Source organism: Pogoniulus pusillus, chromosome 4, assembly GCF_015220805.1.
Source record: "Pogoniulus pusillus isolate bPogPus1 chromosome 4, bPogPus1.pri, whole genome shotgun sequence".
NCBI classification, from domain to species: domain Eukaryota; kingdom Metazoa; phylum Chordata; class Aves; order Piciformes; family Lybiidae; genus Pogoniulus; species Pogoniulus pusillus.
In genome coordinates, this window is record NC_087267.1 from 35,670,152 (window position 1) to 35,689,875 (window position 19,724).

General features: G+C 40.3%; 1 long non-coding RNA gene across 1 annotated transcript in view; it reads right to left on the bottom strand.

Moving 5' to 3' along the window:
- Positions 1-1,311: 1,311 nt before the first annotated feature.
- Positions 1,312-19,724, bottom strand: part of LOC135175139 (uncharacterized) — a 34,935-nt gene continuing 16,522 nt past the window's right edge. Inside the window, exon 2 of the long non-coding RNA XR_010302261.1 lies at positions 1,312-2,317. This is a non-coding gene — a long non-coding RNA (uncharacterized LOC135175139). The remainder of the gene's footprint in view (positions 2,318-19,724) is intronic.

Consider the following 19,724-nt stretch of genomic DNA (forward strand, 5'->3'; position numbering starts at 1 on the left):
CTCTCTGAATCAGATGCAAATCCTAGATAATTTTTATACGTTTGGCTTAGATAAGTTCCACTCTCTCCACTGAAGTTTTTAAGGCTATTTACTCCAGTTAACGTTGTTAATTAATTTTCTTATTTGTTAAAGTTTGTAAATTGGAAATAACAACAAAAAACAAAAGCCAAAACAAACCCTCTGCTCCCAATCCGTCCTGCTGAAGTCATTTAGAGGGGAATGAGCCCAGGATGGTAATACTTTCCCATTTGCACAATGTATTGCAAAGTGATTTATACTAGTCCAGTCAAAATGCAAGCACTTCTGTTGATATTGAGTTTAATTGGGCACAGTAATGACTAAAGGCTTTTAAAGGTCACTGCATCCAGATGTTCAGCTATTAGTCACCATCACCCAACAAACTTTCTACAGTAAATAAAGATAAAATAAAGAAACACTGCATCCTTCAACAAAATTAGTGTGTGAGACTTGTAGGATTCTTTTCTGCTTTCTGGTCAGCTACGTTCAATTCCCCAGCACACAAAAGCATGCTACTTAAAATAAATACTACTGAAAACAAACTTTACCCTATAAGGAAGAACTATCCTTTTCTTTATTCAGGGAAGCAGGCTTACTTTCCTGTCAGGGGAAAAATAAAATTACAAATTGAAACTTAGAGTCTTTATAATGATTCTGATATTTTACCCATTGAGTAGGAAGAGTCTTTTTGAACAGCGCAATCTGTGTAACCCCCTTGCCCCTTGTTTAAGCAACTCACAAAGGCTCCCTCAGTACATTTTAGGATTAACATTGAAAACTCTTTTGTTTTTTTAAAGTTTCAAAAACTTCATCCTATTGGAATCGAGGTTGGTGTTCATTACCCTTGGCTTGTTAATAGCTGAGTCTATATTTTCTATAACACCTTTTTGCAGGAGTTGAATCATTAATTTCCGTAAAGTGGGATTTTTTAACATATATAAACTTAGAGTCATAGAATCAACCAGGTTGGAAGAGACCTCCAACATCATCCAGTCCAACCTAGCACCCAGCCTGTCCAATCAACTAGACCATGGCACCAACTGCCTTGTTCAGGCTTTTCTTGAACACCTCCAGGGATGGTGACTCCACCACCTCCCTGGGCAGCCCATTCCAATGCCAATCACTCTCTCTGGCAAGAACTTCCTCCTAACATCCAGCCTATACCTCCCCTGGCACAACTTGAGACTGTGTCCATCTGATAATATTTCAAAATGTTACACAGTATTTTCATACAGTAATGTAAAATAATCTTCCTATTTTTTTCTCCTCTCTTACCAAAGATGCACACAGACCTTTTAGATTTCTGCAACAAGCTTTTGTTCCTTCTGTTTATAGAGTTGAAACTTACAGAAGGGCTATAAGAAATCACTAATATTAATCAGTGGAATATTCTTACACTGAAGAATCTTCTTTCCCATCCATCTTTACCATGTTTCATTCAAAAGGCTGTGCTCCATATTTATCAGCACTCTGCTTCCCCAGTGAGATAAACAGCATTTTACAAAAGATATATTGCCAGACTGTACAGTAGAATTCATTTGCTGAAGTGATAAATCTAGAGCTAAACCAGAATACAGTCTCATTTAATCTGAGAACATTGTCACAATTTATGTAATGGGCTGCTCTAAAGGTTAACAAGAAAACATCCTATCTCTTTTTTTCAAATGTCAGCCAAATATTTTATAGATTTTTGTTCCATGCTTTCTTGTAGCCACTTTAGTTAAATTAGTAGAGCTGTCTGAGAAATCAGATTTAAGCCCTTTCAATGTTGCCTTCGTCTGAGACCAGATGCCTCAGGAATATTTTGAAGCAAAAGGTAAAAAGGAGCAGTGCAGCATATTTTCTGAGCACATTATATACACATAATTGATAGGTTGGTAGGTAAGGATACACTTAAAAATCTGGAAACAAGATTACAGTGCTCAGAAGCAGATCCAGATGAAATATGTTGGACCAGTGCTGCCCTTTTTTAGCAGAGGCATCTAGCAGAATTTTGGCTAGTTAAATATACCATAAACAGTTAGTTTAACAGGATGACTCCAATTTCACTTCCTTATTGAATGGCCATAAGTGTACTTTACGAAAGAGATGTTTGAGAGTCTGGAGAGCTGACATTAAAACTTGACCTCTAGGTGCACAGCAAGGGAAAGGTCTTTTCCATGCTCCTGTTATTTTACCTTTGCTAGGTGTTGAAGTCAAATTTTCCATGATGTGCTGTGGGTGTGACGATCAGAGGTTGTCTGTCTTCTGCTCCTCTGCAAATGATAACTTTCCTCCACAGACAACTTCACCAACCTATCTGAAAACAACCAACAATAAGGGAACAAAAATTGTCTTTCCTTGTCTTCCCATAAAGGTAGCTGTACTCAAAGCAGGCTGCTTGGCTAAGGGAATAAATCACTTGAATAGGAAATAGGGTCTCTGACTCTCCAGTTGCTCATGTTGGTGCACCAAGTGAAATTAAAACACAAGCACTGCTGACACCAGATAAAGCAGTTGAAAGTGTTAAACTATAGTGATGCCATTGACATTTGCAAAAGTAACTGGACTCTACTAGAAATTGTCTTCAGTTTCTCATTTGTGCTGTAACATTAGCAACTCCAACATTGTTGGGAACAAGGAGGAGAAAGCACACTGCAGTTTAAAGTTTTCTGAGCTTTAAATTTTTTTTTTCAAACACTTGATGTTTTACTACATTAGCTTAAGCATTGTGAAACATCCCATCCACCCTTGTAATTAAGCTACTGTTTATTTGTTTTTATGGAGTTTAAATTAAAACCATGATTTTTCCTACCTAAAGGGAAGCCAGGGTTGAGCAAACATCAAGAAAATCATAAAAGAGAAACTTCTGTATGATGTTGCTTGTTTTTTTTCCTATAAAATATAAAGGGTGAAATCCTAGCCTATTGAAGTCATTGGGAGATTTGTAATTGGCTTTGAAGGGCCGAGATTTCACCCTTAAGAAACAAGGCTAAATTTTCCAAAGGCAGTCTGATTTGGAGTTGCTTGTATGTGCCTGCTTGATGCTTTGACTGCTGAGCTTTAGCGCTCTAGAACTCAGAGTTGCTGATGCTCAGCACTTCTAAAATAGGCTCACTTGTCTTAATTTGGATGCTTAAATCATCACTGCACCAGGAATTAAAAGCTGCTTTGGGAAATTTATAGCCTACTTCTGTAAAAAGGGGTCTAAAATAAATAAAATTTACTGTGCATATCAAAAACTGTGCTATTGGTATTAAAATAAGCTGTATGGATTAAATTGAGAGCAGAAGTGAAAACTGGCAAGAGAAATGATCATGAAAACAGCAGGGTTTGGTGTTGCCCTGCTTTTGTAAGCCTGCTTCACTGGACGTTTTGAAAAGGGGAAACAGAGCTGGTGGGATACTTCCATCAGACTCTATTATGAGATAAGAAAACCCTGAAACTACAGAAAATAGAAGTGACATATTTACAGCACTTGCAAAGGAGAGGTAGAGAAATTGGATCTGTTTAAAGGGCACATTTAAATTTAGACTGGCAGTTTCATGTGGTTCAAACAACTTCCTCATCACAAACTATAGTTTTTCTTCCTGAAGTCATGCGTTTACTATGTTGCTATCAACTGCTAACAAGAGAAACCTTATAAGAAGAGTCATATGCAACTGGGAATAAAAAATCCTTAGACAAGACAGACTGGATTTCTGAAAGTGTTACAGGAAAGGTACAAAATTATCTCTGCTTTATTGTCTCCAGCAGGTGTTACATGCTTTTTCTCATGCTCCCACCTTTGTTGCAGACATAGGGCATGGCAGAAGAGAAAACAGGAACAGGAGAAATTTCCAAGATGGAATAAAAGACAAAAAGTTCATCATATAACTGTTCTCTTACAAGGTGATGGATCTGAATGAAGAAAAGCAACATATCTCCATGCTGATGGAGGCAGAAGAGGTCCAAGGCTATTCTAGCATATTTTTCTTCCATTGGAAATACAGAGTATTTGGGAAACCAGGAACAGCCAAAGTGGCTCCTTGTAATACTGCACTTTATCAAATATCCACAAAGAAATCAGAAACATCTATGAGGAAGTTGCACACTTTATCCAATATCCAACTCCTTTATCTTTGCTACATCCAAAAGAAGGCAAAGACCTTACATAGGCTATGATAGGTCAGGCTGGGATAGTTACTGTAGAGTGGTTTGGGTTGGAAGGGACCTTAAAGATCATCTAGTTCCAATTCCCCATTATATGAGCATAAACACCTTCCATTACACCATTCTGGCCTTGAACACCTACAGGGAGGGGATATCCACAAATTCCCTGGGCAAGCTGTTTCAGTGTCCCACCACCCTCACTATAAAGATTTTTTTCCTACTCTCTAGTCTAAATCTACCCTTCTTAAGCTTTAATCCATCCCCTCTCATCCTACCAACTTTCGTGTAAGTTCCCTTCAGTTACTGGAAGGCCATTATAAGGTTTCCCCAGAGCCCTGCCCTCTCCTCTCCTCTCCCCTTCCTCTCCTCTCCCCTTCCTCTCCTCTCCCCTTCCTCTCCTCTCCCCTTCCTCTCTTCTCCCCTTCCTCTCCTCTCCCCTTCCTCTCCTCTCCCCTTCCTCTCCTCTCCCCTTCCTCTCCTCTCCCCTTCCTCTCCTCTCCCCTTCCTCTCCCCTCCTCTCCCTCTCCCCTCCTCTCCCCTCCTCTCCCTCTCCCCTCCTCTCCCCTCCTCTCCCCTCCTCTCCCCTCCTCTCCCCTTCCTCTCCTCTCCCCTCCCCTTCCTCTCCTCTCCCCTTCCTCTCCTCTCCCCTTCCTCTCCCCTCCCCTTCCTCTCCCCTCCCCTTCCTCTCCCCTCGCTCCCTCTCCCCTCCTCTCCCCTCCTCTCCCCTCCTCTCTCCTCCTCTCCCCTTCCCTTTCTCTCCCCTTCCTCTCCCCTTCCTCTTCTCTTGTCTCTATAAATTATACATCTATTCCAAATAATTATATTTATATATATTCCTCTTATCACCTTAAACACCAGATCCTACAGCCATGGAAAAACAAAGATAGGTGTAGATAGAATCACCTTTGCTTCCTTCCCAATAATCTTTTCAAGCCCAGAAAAAAAGAGAAAACTAAACCACCCAACCAACCACAATTTTTATTTTCAGCACCTTAGCAGACATTGCCCACAGACCTTTATTCCAGTGCATGTTCTATATCCCAAATGCAACAAAAGCGTGTTTCTGGCAAAGAAAACAATATTAAATGATAGCATATGAGAGACAAAATGCCTCTAAAAGGCAAAGTGTATGTGTTAGGAACAGCTTGACTCAATTCTAATTCAGATTCTTCTAATGCACTAAGTAGACAAAAAGTTTTGTTCTGAGGAAAACAAATCAGTCAAAACACCTTTCTTTTGTTAAACACATTGTAGGAAGTAATTAGCCTTAATATCTTGTCAGCTATGATGTTTGAAGTTCTTCACAGAGAGAGTGATTTGCCATTGGAATGGGCTGCCCAGGGAGGTGGTGGAGGCACCATCCCTGGAGGTGTTCAACAAAAGCCTGGATGAGGCACTTACTGCCATGGTCTAGTTGATTGGATAGGGCTGGGTGCTAGGTTGCAATGGATGATCTTGGAGATCTCTTCCAACCTGGTTGATTCTATGATGCTATGATAATCTTGGCTTAATGGAACATCCAATTATATCCTCTTGGATGTCATTTCCCACCTCTTCTGCTGTAAGAGTATGGAGCTCCAAAAGACAAGATTTTATGGTTAGTACAAACAACATTTGGATTAGAATAAAAATTCATATACATCTGATTTTCTTCCCACTGCTTTAAAAATGTTCCACATCTTATCCCTTTAGGAAGAAAAAAAAGGAGTCAGCTCAAGCAATAGCTGAGGTTTAAAAGTTTCAACATGACATGGAAATAGTTGACACTGTACTGCAATGTACAGTCTTGTTCCAGACAAAACCAGATACATGATTTGAAAATTGCCTGATGAGCACTCCTAGGACTGAGGTTCTCTTTATTAACTTGTTTAGGACTTTATTCTTTTTCCAGGTCACTTTACACAATTTTAGAGATATTTGTGCAGGATAAAATTAAATGGGGAGATAATAAATGGGTGTGTTTTCAGCAAACTTTTTAAGCAAAGGAACCAAACCATAACATTAACTCTAAGTTTATTCATCACTAAGACTTATATTTCCTTAATGTATGAAATATGAACATGCTTATCATCAAAACTTTTTAGGTAGTGTCCATTTTTAGAGAATACAATGAAGAAAGCACATTTTGCAATGTCCTTGGCTTACTAATTTCTAGCATCTGTTGTGTGGAAGTGCAAGTTGAGAGAAGCAATTCTCCCCCTTTACTCTGCTCTTGCAAGACCCTACCTCAAATACCATGCCCAGTTCTGGGGTCCCCAGCATAAGGACACAGAGCTGTGGGAGAGAGTCCAGAAGAAGGCCACAAAGATCACAGTATCACAGTTTTATAGTATCACCAAGGTTGGAAGAGACCTCACAGATCATCAAGTCCAACCCTTTACCACAGAGCTCAAGGCTAGACCATGGCACCAAGTGCCACGTCCAACCTTGCCTTGAACAGCTCCAGGGATGGCGACTCCACCACCTCCCCAGGCAGCCCATTCCAGTGTCCAATGACTCTCTCAGTGAAGAACTTTCTCCTCACCTCAAGCCTAAATTTCCCCTGGCGCAGCTTGAGGCTGTGTCCTCTCGTTCTGGTCCTGGCCACCTGATAGAAGAGAGCAACCTCCTCCTGGCCACAACCTCCCCTCAGGTAGTTGTAGACAGCAATAAGGTCACCCCTGAGCCTCCTCTTCTCCAGGCTAAACAATCCCAGCTCCCTCAGCCTCTCCTCGTAGGGCTGTGCTCAAGGCTTCTCACCAGCCTCGTCACCCTTCTCTGGACACGCTCAAGCATCTCAATGTCCCTCCTAAACTGGGGGGCCCAGAACTGAACACAGTACTCAAGGTGTGGTCTAACCAGTGCAGAGTACAGGGGCAGAATGATCTCCCTGCTCCTGCTGACCACACCATTCCTGATGCAGGCCAGGATGCCACTGGCTCTCTTGGCCACCTGGGCACACTGTTGGCTCCAAGGACTAGAACATCTCTGCTATGAGGATAGGCTAAGGGAACTGAGGTTGTTGAGCCTAGAAAAGGCTTCAGAGGGAGCTTAAGAGCTGCCTTCCAATACCTCAGGAAGGCTGAAGAGGTATTGTCATAAGGATGTCTATCATTAGGAGAAGGAGGAATGGTTTGAAGCTGAGGGAGAATGTATTCAGACTCAATCTTGGGATAAGAGGGTGGTAAGACTCTGGAATAGGTTGCCCTGGGAAATTGTGGATGCTTTTTCCCTGAGGATGTTCAAGGCCAAGCTGGATGAGGCCTTGAGAAGCCAGTTCTAGTTGAGAGGTGTCCCTGCCTATGACAGGAAGGTTACAGTAGATGGTCTTTAAGGTCCCTTCCATCCTAAGCCATTCTATGAATTTCTAAAAGTAAATTCTAACTTATTTCTCCCTGAAAGTATATATACTTCGTGTTTTGTTTTACTATGTAATATTTTCAAGAAAGGACATTCCAAAAAGATACAGCAATAATGAATATTGGAAAACATTTTTCAGTATGTAATACAGGAAGATGTAGACCTTTATATATATCTAAAAATCATTAAAGTCAAGTTAAGGCAGTTAAAACATGTTCCTATGGGTAAGAGACTTTGCTCTGTAGAGTCATTAAAAATGTCTGCAGATGGAAGTTAAACCAAACTAGGTCTAACTACGTTACACACATTGATATATTGATGTCAGAAAGACCAACACATCTACAATAAATTGTCTGTATTCCTGGAAAACCGTGATGAAAATGAAAGTAGAGCAAGAATACAAGAATACAAAAATACACAGTAAGTAACAAAATAGTCTGCACATGCATCAGAAACTTTAAAGGCAAAGATTGTCTCTTTTAGGAGAGCAATTTTCAGTCAATAAAAATACACGCTTGCAAGGCAACTGTCAAAGCATTTTGTTTAATTTTATTTAAATATATATATATGATCTCTATTTTACCTGTATTTTACCTATATGATGTATATTTTCTGTATAGGTTTGTGATTCTACATTTCTCCATGGCATTTTCAAAAGAGCAAGAGGAAACTGGCTAACAATATTCAAGTAACACTGACTTTTCCCTTGACTCCTTTGAAAATTCACATGAAAATATGCCGTCTGTTACCCTCATTAGCCTGCTAATTAGTCATGTTGAAGACAGACAGGAATGCTAAGTTGCACTTGTTTTCCAGAAAGGTATGAGAAGATGACATATTGGTGACTACATTCACATCACCAGAAAGTGTTTTTCCGACTCAGTTATCACACTAATTTGCCAAACAAAAAGAGAGCAGCAACAGTTCTTGTCCCAAAAGAGCCATGCTGTTATGGTTGAGTTTTTGAACAGCTTCACCTCAAAATCTGAATGACTGGACCAAATCCTGGCCTACAATATACCATGGAATATTTTCTCAAGGAAAAGAGTTCATTCAATAAATCATTCATAAGCAGACCATAGACCATGCAAACATCTCTGCTTTACTAATTAATATAGTCACATGTTAAATCTTAATGACAACTAGAATGATTTGGGGACAGAATAACATAGAATCCTAGAATGGCTTAGGTTGGAAGGGACCTCAGAGATCATCTACAAGAACCTCCCTGCCATAGGCAGAGACCTCTCAGATAAGCTTGGCGGCTCAAGGTCTCATCCAATCCAACCTTGAACACCTTCAGGAAGGAGACATCATCAACCTCCCTGGGAAGCTTATTCCAGAGTCTCAGCACCCTTCTTAGGAAGAACTTATTCCTAAGATCCAGTCTAAATCTACTCTCCCTCAGCTTCAAACCATTCCCCCTTGTCCAATTGCTGGACACCCCTAGAAAAAAAATCCCTCTCCAGCCTTCAGGTAGTACAAGGCATTCCCAAGTGAATAGATGAAATGGCACTAAAATTTGCACCAACATTGAGCAAGAGTGGAGGAAATCACAATTAAGCTTTTTTTCCATTGCTGCAGTTAGCTGAAGCTGGAAAATGAGTTGTTTTGGGGACAGACTAAGCAGAGTTTCACTGACATCTTATTCCTATATTTATAAATACATAGATGGGCAGGCATTCTCCTGGGGCCATTTCTTATGTCATTAGCCACATTGATAATGGCATAATTAAGAAATAAAATAATTCACCATGTCAAGAATCATTTAATGGGAAGGATGCATTCTTTTCTTTGATCTTCCTTTTTAGTATTAGGGTTTAAATTCATGTTATATCATCAGATAAACAGTACTAACCCTAACAACTGATCAGTAGAACACAACTTAAACCAGTAATTCTTACTATGGGCATAGTCTGCAAATCTATGTCTATTTAAAAAACTGGGTTACTAAAAAAAAAAAAAAACAACTCAAGACTATATTCACAGTTAGAGTTACTTAGAAATAATGGTGCCTCATACACTCAAGAGCATGATTTCACTACATGTGCAGTGAATTCAAGAAGTCTACAAATAAATCGTACTAATGAGAAGAGTTATTGGGCAGAAATTTTGAACAGGATAGGAGTTTTTATTTGCTTTGAAAGCAAACTGTGCAGGCCAGCAAATTTCCACTCTAGATTTACACAATTAAAAAATTGTTCTTAGGCAGGACACTTCTTTAAATACAACTCTATTGCCTGTGGTTTAATGTAGAATTAGCCACAGGGATGGGTTGCAATAACTGTTTGTTATTTGTTTGTACAGAATCATTGAATCAACCAGGTTGGAAGAGACCTCCAAGACCATCCAGTCCAACCTAGCACTCAGCCCTATCCAATCAACTAGACCATGGCACCAAGTGCCTTGTTCAGGCTTTTCTTGAGCACCTCCAGGGATGGTGACTCCACCACCTCCCTGGGGAGCCCATTTCCAATGCAAATCACTCTCTCTGGCAAGAACTTCCTCCTAACATCCAGCCTATACCTCCCCTGGCACAACTTGAGACTGTGTCCCCTTGTTCTCTTGCTGGTTGCCTGGGAAAAGAGACCAACCCCCACCTGGCTGCAACCTCCCTTCAGGTAATTGTAGACAGCAATGAGGACCCCTCAGCCTCCTCTTCTCCAGGCTGAGCAACCCCAGCTCCCTCAGCCTCTCCTCATAGGGCTTGTGTTCCAGGCCCCTCACCAGCTTCATCACCCTTCTCTGGACACGTTCCAGTATCTCAGGAGTTTGGCATAATTCTTCACTCTGCTAGAAAATCCACGGTAAAAATCTGAGTGAAACTGAAGTAATATTTTAGCTATTCCATCTGTCTTTCCCTTTTCAGTGACTGTGCCACTTCTTTACCTGAAGAACACAAGCAGAAATCATAAAAGCAGATAAAGAACTAGCAAAAAGCCACCCGTTATAAAACAAGTCCAAACTGACAGAGAAATTAAAGTAGTAGGATTCAGGGTGTCCTTTTACCCTTTAATTTTGTCAGGACACAGTATCTCTCAAATCATCTCTCTAAGGGACACAGCTGAAGTCAAATGAGAACATTCAGTAGCCTTTTTTTTCTTTTAAATTTTATTTTAAGGGGAACAGCAACAACAACAAAAAAAAAAAGGGTCAAATATCTCATTTTTAAATTTGGAAAGTACTACAAGAGCTGATCCAAACAAAGCAATAAAGAGATAGAACACATCATCATTCCAACTAGGGGCTTCCTACAAAAAAGAAAAGGACCAAAGGAAAAGGAGTGTCTTGGTGTTCTGGTTTCCATCAGTGGCATTTTTCTCTCCTTTTTAACACAGACTATGAGATGGAATTGTATTAGAAATGTTTTACAGAATATTGGTTAATAGAAAGAGGAAAATAAATGGAGCTCTAACTCAGTGTTGAAGTATTTGCTTAATGTTAAAGAAGTTCCATCAAAACTTACTCAGGTACCTCTTTGAACAACTCAGGGAAGTCAGGCCCTGATGTCTCAGGGAATGATGGACTGAACTTCCACCTGTGTGTGACAGAAGCCCACTTCAATATTATGTCTTACAGACACCTCAGACAAAGCCAAGCAGTACTGCTCTGGAAACAGCAAAAATTTAGAGTGTGTGCCAGTGCCTGTATTAAAAGGTTTGCACTACTTATATTCAAGAAAGAAAGGGGGAAGAGATTGCACAGCTGCCAGTAACAACACATCAAGAACAGAATCTGTCTTTGTGAGCACCTGTTTAATGCTAGGTTAGCTATCTTGTTTTGGTTTTGTTAAGCTGCTACACTCCAGACGCTGCAAGCTTATTTTCATATAGTGACACCACTGAATTCCAAATACAAGACTCCAAGCATAAACTAAAAGTGCCCACTTGTATCATTTGGCCCTTATGTCATGTTCCACATGTTCATATCAATTTTGGTTCTATAAAAATCCCAGTCATCTGAATATGAAGTGAAACAAATACTCCATGTACTCTATCACTAATTATTTGTCTGTGCAGAGCAATTAACAATTATTACTGATGCTTGATGAAGATTAAAATAGGACTGCAGTATTTACATTGCTTTCTTCTGGGCTCTTTCTTTGTCTATCTTTTAAAATTCAATTTTCTGTTTCTCTTTCCTGGCAAGGAACACATAGAGCACTGGTATTTTTAAACTGAGTCACCATTAAAATAAGTCTTTTAAGGATTTTAAAATCCAAGGGAAGAATAATTTGAAACCATAGAATCATAGAATCAGTCAGGGTTGGAAGGGATCACAAGGATCATCTAGTTCCAACCCCCCTGACATGGGCAGGGACACCCTACCCTAGAGCAGGCTGCCCACAGCCTCACCCAGCCTGGCCTTAAACATCTCCAGGGATGGGGCCTCAACCACCTCCCTGGGCAACCCATTCCAGGCTCTCAGCACTCTCATTCAATTCCCTCCTCACGGCCAGTCTGAATCTCCCTACCTCCAGCTTTGCTCCATTCCCTCTAGTTCTGTCACTCCCTGATAGCCTAGAAAGTCCCTCCCCATCTTTTTTGTAGGCCCCCTTCAGATATTGGAAGGCCACAATAAGGTCACTCTGGAGACTCCTCCAGACTGAACAGCCCCAACTCTTTCAGTCTGTCCTCATAGGAGAGGTGCTGCAGCCATCGCCCTTCTCTGGACACATTCCAGCATGTCCACATCCCTCTCATAACTGGGGCTCCAGAACTGGATACAGTGTAAATCTGTAGGCTTAGGAGAGACTTTCCACATGACATCATTATATGCAACCAGGTCCAGAGATATGTCTAAAGTTACATGAGATCATGCCCATAGACCTTGACTTGTAAGATGAAATGTCAAAAAAACCCCAAAGAGGTCAGTTTTTACTCTGGTCCTTTCACTCTTTTAAAGGGTGATTGGAACAATGAGTTTTCTTCCAAGAAACTTGTTAATTTCTTCCTCAGAAGCTACCTTTCTGGCCTTTCAGTTCTATTTCTGGCTTTCTATCAAAGACTAAAAGGAAAAAAATGTTTCTCATTCTCTGCATCAAGTTTGTATCTTTTTAATTCTCTTATGTTTCCTTGCCCAGCGTGTCCTTTGCACTTTTAATATGTCTTTAAAAACTTTACATCTGCCATGGCTATGATGATTTCTTTTTCATCTGCCAAACCAACTGCCTTATTCTTCCTTCCTCTTCATTCTGTTGTTTTTCCTTTGTCATCACTCCTGAGTGACTATTCTTGTTTTCTCTCCTTTGCTTTTCACTTACTTTCCAGAACAAATGAATTTAGGTGACTTTGCACAAGGAAACAGGAATGTACTTCAGTGAATGGGAAAGGAACACACAATTTCCTGAAGACCATTCACAAGATCAAAAGGAAAATTGAAGCCCATGCTTGAACCAGGTGGAGATTTGAATTGTCTATTTTCAACAAATGTGAAGAATGTAAGAAAGGACAAAGGAATGCCCACAGCCTTCAACCACCGACCTGTTAGCATCATCCTGTAAAAAGATCTTAGTTCAAGGTCTGTTTTTAAATCTGAATATTGCTGTTCTCTAATTTAGGAATCTCATGCTTATCATGACTTGTAAATTTACAGCTGTTCCATCCATCATCAACTTGCTAATAGGCAGTTGTGAAATTCTCAGGAGTCTGCCATAAGAAATAAGAGAAGTAGGTAGCTGCTACAGCTGGAATCCCATTCCACCTCAGGAGTTTCTTAACAACATTCTCAGATGTGTAAACGAACCATTAGCAACCTGAGGGAATTACTACAAACATAAAAAGCTGCCATCACGGAATGAGACAAACCTTTCACATTGTGATGAGAAACTGCTGAAACACAGAAACCCTGTACACCAAATCAGCAGTTTGCAGGTCAGGAGAAGAAAAATTGCACACAAATATCAAAGCAAATGATGAAAAGCCACTGAAATTTGGTGAAGATCTGTTATTCTGTACAAAAAGTCTTACAGGCTCTGTTGTGTCTATCTTGTCTTCTAAATCTCAGAGTGCATATATCATCTCAGTTGCTTCTTGTACTGCAAAATAGCCATTCAATCCAGCACAAGAGCCACAATAGCTTCCCTCTGACTTTCTTTTTTCTGGCTTAAAGCCTGTTTGATCTTCCTGTTGTCCTGCATTTAGTAATTTCCCTTCTTGGTAACCAGTTTCTCTCAGGCCCTCATGATTGCTCTTAGCTGCACATTAACTGCTCTGTCAGCAACCTCACTGGCAGCTCTGTTTCCCCATTATCTGTCACTACATCAGGACCCCCTCTTTTCCATATTTACTTCCTTATTTGTTTTGTCTGCCATGCCTAGAGTAAATACCCAGAGCTTATACTTCTATGCTCCAGAGCTGTTACAGTTAAAATCTTGCTCGTTTTATCCTCTTCTAGAATAGCTTTTGTGTTAAGCCCAGTATGATCAAAGCAAGTTGTCTACACTGCTCTACAGAATCACAGAATGGTTTGGGTTGGAAAGGGCATTAAAGATCTTCTAATTCCGAGTCCCCTGCCATAAGCAGGAACATCTATCACTGGATCCAGTTGCTCAAAGCTCCATCCACACCAACTTTGAACACTTCCAGGTATGGTGCAGTCACAGTGTTTATGTGCAGCCTATTTCAGTTCCTCATCACTCTCATGGTAAAGAACTTCTTCCTTAGATCTAATTTAAATCTATCATCTTTCAATTTAAAGCTTTCAGTTTAGTTCTTTTACTAATCACAGCTGTGTTATTGTATTATTTAATCTCTACATAACTGTAGCCTTAAAAAAATAAAGATCCTTTTCTAAATGCACCATCATCCATGTTAGAGCAAATTCAGCCCTTCCTTTATCCACAGCACTCTGGCCCATTCTCTTCCTATTATCTATATGCATTTACACGCAGAGCTTCTAGGTTAAATAAGCCTTCCAAAGTTTCTTCAGCGTCTGTTCTACTTTCTAGTCTACACATATTGCCAGGCTACTTTTCAAAGTGTATGTTCTTTGATGATTTCTTATCAGCCTTGGGATATTTTCACCACTATTCACTGTCTCCATTCTTGTTCTTTGAGTTCATTTTGGGTAAATCAGATACATTTTGGGTAAATGAGACTGCCTGCTTTTACCCAAATCACTCTTAAAATTTTCATCTACAGAGAAAAAGCAAATTAAAAAAAAAAAAAAAAGAAAAGAAGAGGCAAAATGCAGGACCATTTTACTCAGTTTGGATGGGTGGTTTTGTGATCTCATTGTCATGCTTTTCCTCTCCCTCTGTGAGTTTCTGCCATGTGACACATTGGGTGTAAATGACATATTCTTTGTATAAGTTTTTGAGAGAACCATAGCACATTCCTGGCCACACAACAGATAAAATAGTAAGGCTCTTTGTGATTTTAACAATAAAAGATATTTTGTTCCCCTGGAGTCTCAAGTGAAAGTTCAGAATAAATTGGTAAATCAGTGGCTCAGGATGAACCTCTGCTATGTAGCGGGGATTGTTTCACACATCCATCGTAAACAGTCATAAACTTTTAAGAGTGATCATTATAGGGACGAGAAAGGGGGAAAAATGGAGAGAAAAAAAAAAGGAAGAAATAAAAATCCCCACTTTCTTCTGCCAAGACACGAAGATAGTCAGATCATATCACTTGATCTTGTCTGGTTGTTATTCTGGATGGCTGCAATACCCAAGACTGCACTTTCACTTCCTAAACATTCTTTCAGGGACAGAATGCTGTCGATGACTCAATGTTACCTTCAGAAATCACAACTATTGTTCTCTGAAGACTTCAGTTCCTGTTCTTTTTCTTTTGCTTAGACAATTGCAAAACTCAGTGATCTGGGAGCTGTTTAGCCTGGATAAGAGAAGGCTGAGAGGGGATCTGATCAACATCTATAAATATTGGAGGGCTTGGAGCCAAGATGAAGGTGGCAGGCTCTTTTTGGTGGTGCCCAGTGATAAGACAAGAAACAACTGGTACAAGCAAGAACACAGGAGATTCCATCTCAACATGAAAAGACTCTTCGTGGTGAAAGTGGTGGAGTAGTGGAACAGACTGCCAGAGAGGTTGTAGAGTCTGCTTCTCTGGAGACATTCAAAATCCACCTGGATGCGCTCCTTTGTGGCCTGCCCTAGCTGATCCTGCTTTGACAGGGGGCTTGGACTTGATGATCTCTTAAGGTCCTTCCCAACCCTTACCATTCTGTGATTCTGTGATTGTGTTTAACTGATCTTCTTACTAATAGCAATGCTAACAAGTATTGCCCTTTAGGCATGAAGAGTAAATGCCTCAATAAAATTCTGGTGTCTAGACTGCTTAAAATTCCATTGTTGTACATGAACCCATGTGGTTTGTGCTCTTTTTTTCATGGAGTTCAGATGCTGTTTTACCATCCAGTAGGAATGCAAGGTGTTTGTCTCCTCCCTGGGGTTATTTAAGGCCAGGTTGGATGAATCCTTGAGCAGCAGAAACTAGCTGAGAGAGGGCTCATGGCAGGGGGTTTGGAGTAGATGATCTCTTAGACCCTTACCATCCTAAGCCATTCTATGATTCTATGATTCTGTGAAGGTGTTAAGAAATGAGAAGTTGTGACTAAATTGAATAAATGTTGGTGAACACCTCTAATTAACCTTCAGGGACCCTGTTGCATTCAGTAGAAAGAAACAGATGTGTCAGAGTCACAAATCATTTTGCCATAAGCTGGGTATTTAAAGAAGACCAGAGAAATGTGCCCTGTGTCCTGCATTTATAAAAACATCATGTAACACACTGCTGATGTACATAGCTAAACTACACACACACAACCCCCCCCCCCCTATTGATTAAAATCTTAACCCTTCAACTGCATTGTGGTCAAAGACCACACCTTGAGTACTGTGTCCAGTTCTGGGCCACTCAATTCAAGAGAGATATTGAGGTGCTGGAACGTGCCCAGAGAAGGGTGAAGGGTGATAAAGCTGGTGAAAGACCTGGAACACAAGGCTGAGGGAGCTGGGGTTGTTTAGCCTGGAGAAGAGGAGGCTGAGGGGTGACCTCATTGCTGTCTACAACTACCTGAAGGGAGGCTGGAGACAGATGGGGGTTGGTCTCTTTTCCCAGGCAACCAGCAACAGAACAATGGGACGCAGTCTCAAGTTGTGTTAGGGGAGGTCTAGGCTGGATGTTAGGAGGAAGTTCTTGCCAGAGAGAGTGATTTGCCATTGGAATTGGCTGCCCAGGGAGGTGGTGGAGTCGCCGTCCCTGGGGCTGTTCAAGGCAAGATTGGACGTGGCACTTGGTGCCATGGTCTAGCCTTGTGGTAAAGGGTTGGACTTGATGATCTGTGAGGTCTCTTCCAACCTTGTTGATACTGTGATACTGTGATTTGATAGGGCTGGGTGCTAGGTTGGAGTGGATGATCTTGGAGGTCTCTTCCAACCTGGTAGATTCAATGATTCTAAATTGTACAGATAACTGACACTTCTTCCAAGATCTTATTTTTTGAATAAAGATCTTTCAAGAAAAACAAATGACTGATCAAGCAAAAGAAGGTCATCCATGAATCAGCTTCTCCTTGTCCAAAATTCACTTGGCAATTATGACAGAAAGTGCAACCAAAATGTGTATGAGTGCCAAAATGTCACTTACAAATAGCCATAGGACAACCCTACTGGATCAGAGGACTGAGGTAGATATATATGTCCCTATCTTTCCTTTTCTGTCACACAAATTGCCTTTTTGCCTTACAGTCTGGTATCATTTCAGACTCAGATCACAGAAATACATGCTATCCAAGAAGAAGGACTTTTCTTCCTTCTATTTCTTCTGTAAACTATTGTCAAAAATTAATTCTCACTAGCTATGTAAGTTTGAACCATAAATGATTCTGTAATTTGCTGCTGAGTTCTACTCTATAGATTTGTTTGTCCAAAACCCAGCCTAGCTCTGAGTCTGAAAAAAACAAAACAATAAAAAAGAATTGCTTGTAGAAGATGACAGAACACATTCCAGTGGTAGTTCTTACTGGAACGATGTCCAGGCTTCTTAGAAGTCCAGTACAGAGTGAACTATACGGCAGATTTTTTTATCAATGATCATGGAACCTGACAACCACCATAAAAAAACTCCACTAATTTGCCACTGCACATAACTAAACCTCTTATCTCTTAATCCTCCAAGTATCTACATAACTTGATTTTCCTTCCATCTCTACATTCACCTTGACATCACATATGCAGGTGATTTAATGTAGACTTAGCTTGAGTTGAAAATGCAGTAAATCGCAGTCTTGCTCTGAAATTGCTCAATAAAGCATGTCTGTTCCACAAACATGGGGAGTTGAATGGAACTTCTTTTTTGTCATGTTTTATTTCATTCAGTTTGCTAGGGTAGTGGGGTTAGTGATGCTGTTGAGATATGGAACAGTCAGAGATAGACTACCCATATCATGCCAGCCTGTCAGAAAAATATCTAAGAGGTTCAACTTGTGAAAGTAATTTACCTCCTCTGGTTATAGGAAGATGCTGACCAATACTCATCTACAGGAATCACAGAATGTGGTTAGAAGGGTATGCTAGTTTGAGCCTAGCTGGGATATTTTGGTGAGACAAAATAGATTATAGGCTGTGAAAAGGAAACAATGGTGAGGTCTACTTCACTCATAGGCTTGGTGAGATGTATAAAAACAAGAACATAAACATAGATAACACAGTTGCTCTTGGGCTCTGGGATGCATGCACTTATCTCTAACCTGCTGCCTAACTAATCTGTCTGCTTCCTAACCCCTCTGACCAATTCTCCAAACTCACCTTGAATGTAAGACAAAGTCTGGGATAAGGAAGAGGGGTGGGAAGGAGGTGGAAGGGTGGTTGAGAGCCGCTCCTGAGGACTCTGGTTTCTGGGAGGGGTGCTGTGTTTCTGTATTACTTTTTAACCTGTATATTTCTGTATGTAGCTGTATAGATTGTAAATATCTGCTTGTATATTGTACTAAGATGTAAATATAAAGCTCCATTATTTTAATTTTCAGCTCAGCTGAGTCTAGTGTGGATGATTTTTCACAAGAGTGGGGTGGGTAGGTAACACCCAAACCATCACACTTGCTTATTATGGATGAAGGGGTCAGACCCACATTTTAGAGCACACCACAAAGGAATGATTTGGTATCATTATCAGTTGGTAACTCCAGGAGGATGTGTTGATGTTCTTAAACATACTCTATATTCACCTGTTCAGGTTTCTCCTTCAGCTCCCAAATGAGCTGAGTGTCATGAAGGAGACACACAAAACAGGTGCTTGTATATTGTGCTAAGCTGTAAATATAAAGCTTCATTCAATTTCCAGATCAGCTGAGCCTAGTATGGGTGATTTTCACGAGTGTGGGGGAGCGAGTAACACCCAAACCATCACAAAGGGGACTCAAAAGATCATCCAGTCCAACCTCCTCATGTCACATCTGGAGTAAACCTGCCACATGTGTCTTTTGGCTGGTTTGGGGGGTTTATATTTCATATGAATTGTATCATACTTAACTTGAAAAAGGACGCAAATATGTAGGGCATGAGCCTCCTGGACCAGTTTTGGCTTCTGGAGCAAGAAAATAATACTGCTGTGAGGTCTGAAATATACTAATCTGACCTACTAATAACCAACACTAGGTGACTAGATGGACTAGATGATCTAATGGCATTTCCCACTCTTAAGTAACAAAGTTATTATAAAGCACTGGACTGGGCTAGGTTAGCCGTTGGTGACAACAATAACTACAGCAGATAAAACAAATATCCTAAGGTTTCAAGGACATTCTGAAATTGAAACTACTCATCATCATAGACAGATTCTTCAAGTTATAAATGGGATTGGAGCAACCTGAATTGCCTCCATGATTTTTCACATATAGGTACTCCAAAATTACACTTGAGTTTTTCCCCTTCAACTCTTTTCACAGTCATTACTACATAGTTAGCTGGAATATAATTTATACTTAGAAAATTAACTATTGTTGATGGTCCCATAAGACTTGCTTCCTTGCAGTCTTGTCAGAGGCTAGCCCCCTGAAAATAATTAAGTAAAAGTAACTTTATTTCCTAAAGATTCTTTTTCAAATAAGAAATCCTGGAGGGATATTTTGAAAATACATAAGCAAAAGAGAGTAAATCTGTATTTAGCTGATAACAGCAGTAGCTGTGAGAAGTTATACTTAAAAGGTATAGCTTCATAGTATGATGAAGACTAAAACCTGCAGATTTAAATCATTGTCAGAAAACTTAT